Raw genomic sequence first — 10,511 nt, forward strand, 5'->3', positions numbered from 1 at the left:
ATGTAAATGCACATAGTAAAGTTAGGGTGATTAAATAAAACATTATAAAGGGGTATGTACTTTCAACATTAAAGAAATAATAATATGATGGTATAAAAGGTCATGTAAATGCACATAGAAAATATGGGATATAAATCAAGAGGGCATGAATGATATAATAGATAATCATGACTAATGTGGATGAAAGATAAGTAAAGGATCATTAATGCCATAAGACACATGAAAGATGGTAGCCATGCATGGATGGAAAGGAAATAAATTAGAGCATACTACATACTAACATAAAAGTAAGAAGAGCATAATTTCCTACTCTTTTTCCTAACGCTTCTTTTGAGCTTGCCTCTTGTGTTTGCACACAGAATATATTTTTTGTAGAGAGAGAAGGGAAAGGATTAGTATTTTAGAGGAGTGATCTTCTACCTATGGGTGTACCCCTATTTATATACTTTCAGTGATAGGATAGTTGGGATAATTTTAAATTCAAAAGAAGGGCGGTTATTAGATTCCTATCCATAATTCAAATTCTAAACCCATCTCCTAACTGACTTTCAAAATTCGAATTTGACTTTGTTTCTAGAAGGGGTGAAGGGAGGTTGTTACATACCATACTTCATACAACACATTTTAGGAGTAGTTTTAGGGTAGTTTTAGTTTAGAATTTCTCTCAAGTTTCTTAGGGTTTTTAATTAGGGTTTTGTAGAATTTTATAGTTCAAGTTTTGATCTTTGATTCTAGCCATTTCCATTGTAAGTATTTTCTTAATTTTCTCTTTTATTACACTACTTGTTCTACACTTTCTTATATTTTAATTTTCTTTATCAATACATATATAATTTTACAATTTTGATTTTATAGTTGGTTGATTTGATGATTGTTGGTTATTTTATATTTGTTTGAGTTACCTTTATTGCTTTTGATCATTGGTTGTTCATAGTTTTAAATAATTTTCTAATTTTGCCATGTTTTATGATTATGCCCTCCATGTGTTTGATGAAATGTCAATTTTGATTATGGGGTAGATTTTCACCCCTTGACTTGGAAAAAATAAGTTTATGGAATACTAGAGTCATAATGTCCGATATTTAGTGATAATTCTTGGGTTGTTAGCTGTTATTGTTTCCTTACCAAGGTAATTAGTAAGTTAGCTAGGATTTGTGGATTAATAACAATTATACTCATTTGACTTATCCTTCGATGTTAAGGGTTGACTTACTGAGATTAATCTATCATAATTATCATATTTGTGGTTTTGGCAAGGAAGGGATTCCATAACTCATCCCAAGTCAAGATTCCATTTATGTTATGAAATACATTTCACTCACTTTAAAGCTTTACTTGTTTATATTATATACATAGTTCTTTTATTCCTTTATTAGTTTATTAATTGCAATTTTGATCATTCTTTCATTTCTTTATTGTTTGCTTTCATTATTGAATACCCTTTATTTCTCACAACCAAAATTAGGCGCTCTTAGGCATTAGTTCCTAAGGAAAACGACCCGAAGTTGAATTACTCTCGGTTTATGATTTGGATTTTGAGTTTAAAATTTGAGTAAGAGTTACTTGTTGGTTTGGAACTATACTTGCAACGGAATTATTTTGTGAAAATTCTAAGCCAACGGTTTTGCTCTTTCAAATATTTACCACATTCTCCTGGCCACAATTGAGACCTTATGCCCATGCATTGTAAACCTTTGCAAGCTTTAAGATTATCTATTGATTGGTTGCTATCATTTAAGATAATAAAGGCCACATTATCACAAATATTTTTTCATTATATGCATCACATCAATATTTTGACGCAACATGTGATCTTCTCAGTATGGGAGGTCAAAAAACACTCTTCTTTTTCCAATGTGAGTCATCTTGATCTGTATCTTGACTTTTGCGTCTTTTTTTTTCTGTCACAATTAAATTCTTTCCAAATAAAATGTGCACGTTAGACTGTTGCCTCAAGACATCTGTTCCAGATAACTTCTTCGGTGGATCTCTTCTTTTGACTTCCCCGTCAAATCTATTCTGATCGAGTCTATATTTACGGCCCTGATTCAAAAATCGGGGATGGCCCATGAAACACCATTTTTGACTGAACATCAGCTACTGAGCTTTAGTGTCCAAGTTATACATAGGACATGCTAACCCATTGTATTTATTCCACCCAAATAAGTTTTTCAATCTTGGAAAGTCGCTAATAGTCCACATTAGTGCCGCACAAATCTTGAAAGTGTTTTTCCCAGAATTGCATCAACTCATCAACCAAAGGCTGCAAGTAAACATTTATGACTTTACTTGGAATTTTGGGCCCAGGAATAATCATGGATAGAATGAAAGAAGTCTGTTTCATGCAAAGCTAAGGAGGAAGATTGTACGGAATAAGAATCACAAGCCAGATGGAATACTTTGTGTTCATATTCCCAAAAGGACTAAATCAATAGCTCACTAAGGCTAAGCGAACACTGCGTGGATCTTTGGAAAACTTAGTATACTTTGTATCAAAATTTTTCCACGCTTCAGCCTCCCTTGAATGCCTTGACAAACCATTGTTATTACACGCCTCTTTATGGCATACCATGTCAGTTGATGTCTTGCTGCACATGAATAACCGTTGTAATCGTGGTATGATAAGAAAGTAACGAAAAGTCTTGGATACTATAGGTTTCCCATTTCCCTTTATAGGTACTTTAAGCCTAATAATAGAATATTTTTTCTTTTGCTTTCATATTGAACATTCACATCGCTTGTACCTGGTCAAGTTTTCATCCTTACCCGGATATAACATGCAATCATATGGACATCCATCTATCTTATTGTATTCAATACCCAATTTTTTTATGGTCTACTTGGCTTCATACACTGTCTTCAGAAGTTTTGCTTGTCCAAATGTGTTCCACAATAAATATGATAAAGCTTTACTAAGAATGATAATTTGAAATATTTTGAGCATCCAAAATATAATTCATGCTCTCTGATAAAATCACGCGCCTCTCGACTTGGACCTTCATATAAGTACAGCAACCCCTATTCATCATCTTCAACAAGTTCAATTGTTCTTGTGTCCTCACTCCCATGTTGCATTGTAAAATTGAATGCCTCGTTGACCATTTGGTACATTGGATTCACTTGGAATATAGGATTTTTATCTACTCATCTAAATTCAGATCTCTCATCAACCGGCTTCTAACCATGATGCAACTAAATAATATATCCATGAAGAAAGGGCCTTATCAACAGATGGTCGTATGCATCCTCTCTTATTTGCATAAGTTGAAATCCACATTAAGATGACATGGACACTTTATCATGCCATCGAACGATGCATTAACAAATGCAAAGTCTAAAAAATTGTTTAATCATTACTTATATTCTACACTATTCCGTGGCTTTGACATCCAGCTTTTATCAACATCTATTATAGTAAAAAAATATATCAAACTAATTAATGGTGACATACGAATGACGAAAAAACAAATTTGTAAAAAATGTCCTCCATTAAAATGAGCCTAAATTTTCTTTATTACTTTAATTAACTTTAGCGATACCAGTCATTATAAAATTAACATAGGTAAATAATATTTAAAATATCTTACCTTTACTTAATACTATTTAATTTAGAATAAATGTAACCAATAATATTTAAATAAAATATATTATCCAATAGTATGATAATAATCTTTTTATGTTTCTTAACTTGATGTTATTTAAAATTTTATTGATGTACTCTAAATATTTAAGTGTGTAACTAGTTTTTTCTATTAAATATTTTGTTAATTTTCTTATTTTTATGTAAATTATTTATTACATGTCATAATACATGATTGAAAGTATTTATATTTTAAGTTAACTATTATTGATTATTAATTAAATTAAACTCCAATAAATCTTAAACATCTCACTATTTATGCATCTTAATTAAAAATAAAAATAATATTAAAAAAATTAAAAGTAATTACACATAAATAAAATAATAAAATAAAGAACAACGGTCTGTCATTAAAAATTTGTATTTTTTATTTATACGTTTCAGTTATTTGAAAAATTGTATAAAATAAATATTTTAAATAAGTATTATTTGGATTCCTACTAATTGAGTTGGTTTTAACTTAATAAAATTATTAAGTATTTTTGAATTACTATAATTTTATCAGGACTAATTATTAGAAATTTGTGTTAATATTTTTTGGAGTACTTTTTGGTTTCCTCATATTTGTATCGTATTTTAGTTGGAAAAAATTATTTAATCATAAATTAAGTAAATTTAATATATATCTTTCAGTACAACACATCTACAATACCAAAATATCATATTTTCTATCTTGGTTAAAAGGGGTTGAAAAAAATTTCAAATTAATAAAATTGAAACTAAGTATGTAATGATTTTATGTGCATATTAAATATTAATTAAAATTTATTTTTAGAAACTATTTGGATTCTTACTATTTCGTCTTGCCTTAAGGTTGGATCAATGTCTAAAGGAGCTCAGATATCACATGAGCAATCACATGATAGAACTTCTTCATTTTCGTCCTCAACTAATAGTGCTCCAACATCCCGTATTAATGAACCATTATGTGTACTGCGCAATGATAGACGGTTGCGCCATCAAGTACGAGTGATGACCTTCAAACTCCCACAGAACGTACAGAGACTTGGCATCATGATCAAGTGTCCAATAAACCTTCATAGGATAAAAACTACAACCCAAAGGCGGATGAAATTGAGTTATTTGATGACCACATTGACAACTTGTTCGCTGCCCAAGAAGTCGAAGGTCAGAACAACGACAACAAACGCAAAGATACAGATTATTGGGAAGTTATTATTATTGGTAAACTTTTTTCCTCCTATTTTTGTTAATATTTATTTTTATAGTCCTTTACTTATATTTTTCTTTTGTTCAATAATTTTCTTACAATTTTTGTTTATATATTTCTTAGAGGACGGCATGACAAAAGGGTCTAAGCTGGGCGTCAAGGAGGTTATAGCACTTCCTCCAGATACAAAGGTCATACTCCTATTTAATAAAGAGTTGCAACCAACTGATCAGGCAACTGGATTATTACGTGGTTTCTTAGGGAGTTTGGATGCTGACTATTCACAGTTTTTCATCTGTAAAGGGAGTTGGAAGAACGTGAACAAAGCTAACAAGGAACATGCATACAACATGGTTAAGGTAGATCTTTTAATTTCAACATATTAAGGCAATTTAGTTATCAGGTTTTTTTGGCTAAAAACTTTGGCAAGGGTAAATTATAATGTTGGTTAAATATTTATATTTTGTGTTTCACATGTTTAAATCAACATTTCTATCTTATATGCAACTGCGATTAAATGCTATCTAGATTTTTATATTCTTATGCCTTTTCATTTTAAAGTGGCCTTTTTTTTGTTATTGATATTCTTCACATTACCATATTCTTATGCTTGTTGATTGGTTTAGGTTACTGACAATGACAAATAATTATAGCGGGTCTTTCACTATAAGAAGGACGTTGGAGGAAAAATTAAGCGAAAAATTATGCAAAGGATATGAAAAAACTAGAAAGATACAAGACACAACTTGTATTATAAGTTTTACAATGAAACAAAAACTCTTAAGAAAAATAATAAACATCGCCCATCAGAAATAGAAGAAAATCGCTGAAAATGGTTCCTTGAATATCACTTGAAGGAAGAAACAAAGATAACAAATGGTATTTTATATTATTCCCCTAAAACATATGTATGTTTACGTAAAAGTCACTTTAAATTTTATAATATTCATCCCAGTCTTATTTGTATTTGTTTCATTATTTGTTCAAAGAAAAAGTGTAAACAAAATGCTTTAAATTGTTTGAAGCAAATTTACACACATACTGAGGGATCCGAAATATTGGCAAGAAGAAATGACGAAAAGATAACAAATAATTATTTGATTTAAGATTTTGCTTCATTTTCTTAAATATAATATTGTTATTTACATAATTATGTCGACATCAATGTTATAGGAGAAAGTACGAGAAAAGCCCATTAGTAGAGGAGAGTTGTAGACCACAGTTCATAAAATGGCTTGTATATCCATGCCGATACACATGTTGTTGGTGTAAGTAATGTTTCAAAATTTTTGACTTCTCTTATTGTATTTATTATGCTAATTTTTAAATCTTTATAACCTAAATTCTTGTATATCTGTAGAAAGCAATTGTGAATATTAATAACCAAGATGAAACCTCTAAGCAACTTTCACAAAATAATTCGCTTACACAAGTTCTTGAAAAGGAGTACCTAGGATGAATTTGTGCCTTAGATGTTGGATGATGTCCCACCCAAGTTTTTGGTTACAGTACTGCCCAATAGTCAGATTCTGGTGTGCGGATTGAAGAGTATCAGGGGACGATTGTAGAATTAAAGGTTGAGACAGCAAAAGAGAAGACGAAAAGACAGACGATGAAAAATATTTTGAGATATCTAATCTGATAGGAAGGAGAAAATTCGCCACCTGAGATTGCTGTAGAGCTGAATTTTTTAGGGAGTACACTGACTTTATTGTGCGCAAGGCCATCTTTTTCTGGCAATCATGATGATGAATCACTATTTTATGGTTCATCTTGTGCTAAATTGAGTGGTTTTATCAGTTCTCTGCATACTTATTCATACAATTTGCATGGTTTTACAAATCCTTCCCAATTTTGTTCTATGATTAAAAACTTGCTTCCCAAGCCTTTAAATTGTCAACCCTTAATTCCCTTTATACCATTCGATGCCGTGATCTGTGTTAAATATTTTCAGGCTTTATAGGACAGGAATGGCTTAAAGGATAGAAAGGAAGTTTGCAAAAATGGAAGGAACACAAAAAACTAAGAAGATGACCAGCGAGAATTAGCGCACACGCACACCTGACGCGTACGTGCAACTTGGCGCATTCCACATTGACGCGCACGCGTACATGACGCGTACGCGTGACATGCGTAGAAGACCATCGACGCGCACGCGTACATGACGCGTACGCGCGACATGCGCCACGTGCAGAATTTGCAGAAAATGCTGGGGGCAATTTTGGGCTGATTTTGGACCCAGTTTTCGGCTCAGAAACACAGACTAGAGCCAGGGAACAGCAGGGACTCAACATACATTCACACATTCTCAGTCTAATTTAGTTTTTGGGATCTTAGAGAGAGATTTACCACTTCCTCTAGGGTTCTTCATAGACCTATAGATATCCAGTTTTATGCTTTTGAGTTGGATATTGAGAAGAGTTACTACCTTCGTGAAGTCATTATCATTCTAGTTTATTTTCTATTCCCTTACTCTTTTATTTCCCTTTTATTTTATTCAGAGTATATGGATACCTTCGATTTTGGAATTAATTAATGCAAAGATACTTTTCTGTTTAATTTCTTTATCTGTTGATTATTTTCAATTGAGTTTTAATTACCATGTCTTCTTCCTACTCCCTTTACATGCATGCGAAAATGGCATCCATGTCAATGGAGTAGGCTCTCAACTTGACTTTGGAGTTGATTAATATAGGAGACCCTTGAGTTGGAATACTCAAGAGTTAATTTGAAATTGGAAGTTGTTGGCTAGCTCTCTAGTCACTAACGCTAATCCTTCCTAAGGGAGAGGACTAGGACTTGTGAATAAGAGTCAGCTCAATTACTTGACTTTCCTTCATTTGTTGAGGGTTAACTAAGTAAAAATAACAACCTTTTACTATTACTCTTGGGAAGATCCAACAAAGATAGAACTTCCTAATAATCTTCTCTAAGTCAAGGCTTTTTATTCTAATTACATTAAATCTTTTTCTTAAATTCCATTATTTTAATTTACAATTATTTATTTGCCCATTCCCCAAACTCCAAATTTTTTAGAAAACTCCTGATCAATAATTTGCACTCTCTTAGCAACTCGTTGGGAGACGACTTAGGATTTCCACTCCCAGTATTTTATTCTGAATTTGTGACAACCCTTTTTAAATTGATACGCGAAATTTTCATCGGTTAAGAACTGTACTCGCAACGTTAATTTCTATTATAAATTTTTAATCGGTAATTTTTCGTACGCCACATGACCTGCAACAAAAACAATAAGCTTGAGTAAACTAAAATAGATACTACTAAATTTAATTTGTTTTAATGTTTAATGTTTATTTTTCTAACATTACCTCATTTTAATTTATAAGGAATGATGCAATTATGATAATTTTATTATTTATATTATTTTTGCGTATATATATTTATGTTCTTTATGGTATTTTATTTTTTTATTTGATTAAAAGTTCTTTATTTTAATTACTTTCTAATAAATTAAAGTAAGAAAAAAAAGACAAAATAAAGAAGACAAAATAATAAAAAAAAAACTGGAAAAATGAATTTGGCGGTGATTTCTAACCGCCGCAAAACATATGTCATATTTACATACGTGCTATTTAGCAGTGGTCACAAACCGCCGCTAAAATGAAAGGCACTTTTGTTTCCAACTATGGCAGTGGGTAAAATCGTAGCAAAACCAAACACTAATTTCTTAGCGGTTAATAGAAACTGCCACTAATTGTTTGCCTGCAACCTATTTTAGAGCAATTATTTAACCGCCACAAAATTTTTAGCGGAAATAAAAAATCACTGCAATATTGCTACAGAACCGCTGGTAACTGCCAGAAGTCTTGTAGTGATTTTAGTTTCTATCGTTTAGCTCGTAAATCAAAATCATCCCTAACGTTGACTTTAGTTTTAAAATCATTTTTTGGACAAAAATATCCTTCTCTCTCTCTCTCTCTCTCCCTCTCTCCTTCTTTTCACACTCTTCTGCATTTTATTACCACAAAAAGCTTTCTTCTTTTCTTTCCATCTCCTCTATCACCCTCTATACTCGTTAAATCTCCCTCCTTTTCCCATACTTCACCACCACCTACCTACCTACCTCCCTTCCCCTCCTCCCTCTAATTTTCCCGTGTGCTCCTTTATGCTGCTACTACCTGTCTCTAGCCTCCATCGCCGTACTCGCACCTCTTCTTTCTTCCACTTTAACGATGAAGAGGCCTATAGACAAGACAGTCTCGGTCTATTTTTCCTTAACGCTGCTACCTCTGACAACACACATGCTAAGTCCAGATACAAATCTGCTCCATTACCCCTATCCACCTACTCCTCTTTTTCTTTCTCCTCCTTCTATCTATGCCTCTGTTTTAATATGAAAAAACTCATTTTACTTTTACTTATTTTTGTTTATGTGTCTACATTATTCATAAGCCATTGAAGAAGTTTTACAATAGGTATTTACAATAATCTCTATAAATTGAATAGAAATGATTGTATTGTATCTTATATTTTTTGAGTTGTTGTTAGTTGTATATTTCAATTATTCTTTGTAATATTTGTGCCTATATATTGACATGAAAATTTGAGTACTTTTTGTAAAGAATAATGTTTTACATATTTTATTATTGTATTACTTAGATTTTTTTAAAAAATTCAACAGATCAATAGCAAATAAGAAAAAACTAAATTCTTTGGATAGATAACAAATTTGAGAGAAAGAAACAAGTGGCCCTTAGAGAGAGAACGTCATGGTTATGTTTGGAGAAAATAGTAGTGATGAAAGATTGAAAAAGATGAGGATATCTTTGTCCAAAAATTAGGAAAATGATGTTTTTAAAATAAAATTTAACATCGGGAATAATTTTAAATACAAAAAAAATCTTAAAAACGATTTTAATTTTCAGCTAAAATTATAGAAACTAAAATCATACTTAATCCGATAATTTATTTAGAAGCTAAGATAGGGCAACGGTACCAAGTTTGATTTGATGGTGGATACATTACTCTCGAATAATGTGTATTTGGTTTTGATATTTAGAATATTGCTGAGAATAGATCTTCTCAATTTTTTGTTCAATTAAGAGAGTAAATATGATCTCTAACTCTTTCATTCTTTTTCTTTCATATTTTTTTGTCTTATAAAATTAATAATAAAAAATTACACTTTACTCTCTCAAGTAAAAAAAAGAAAAGAAAAAGAAACAAATAGGTCTTTCACCTTTTTTCTCGCGGATATTTTGGTCTCCAAGGATTGGAAAATACATTCAGGTTCCTGACCCCTCCAAAATGTGGACAAATTTACCCTTCCGTTGAAGTGGCTTCGTTGGACCCGATGAAAAAGTCTAACGTGGCTCCCGTGCCGCTAATCTGGCCATTACGAAAGCACATGTGGTATGTAGCTTTTCAAAACATGACATATTAGTTCTCCCACACCAAAATGATGCCGTTTCACCAAGACCCCCAATTTTTTAAATTTATGAGCCCCAATCCTTCGAATGCATAGAAACGGTGAAGTGGATGAAGTGGGTGAACAAAGAGGGAGAAACATTTTGTCCTATGACATCTGACGAAGTATCATCAAGCTCAAGAAAAAGTGGAGGTGGAGGAAGACAAGACCAGTTTGCTGCGAGCTCGGGTCCTAACGCAACAGATGACAAATAGGGTGCCTCACCAAAGTGCCTTTGTGGAGTATATGCAATCATGTTCATCTCGAAGACG

This window comes from Arachis hypogaea, chromosome 3 (assembly GCF_003086295.3).
Source record: "Arachis hypogaea cultivar Tifrunner chromosome 3, arahy.Tifrunner.gnm2.J5K5, whole genome shotgun sequence".
Taxonomy (NCBI): domain Eukaryota; kingdom Viridiplantae; phylum Streptophyta; class Magnoliopsida; order Fabales; family Fabaceae; genus Arachis; species Arachis hypogaea.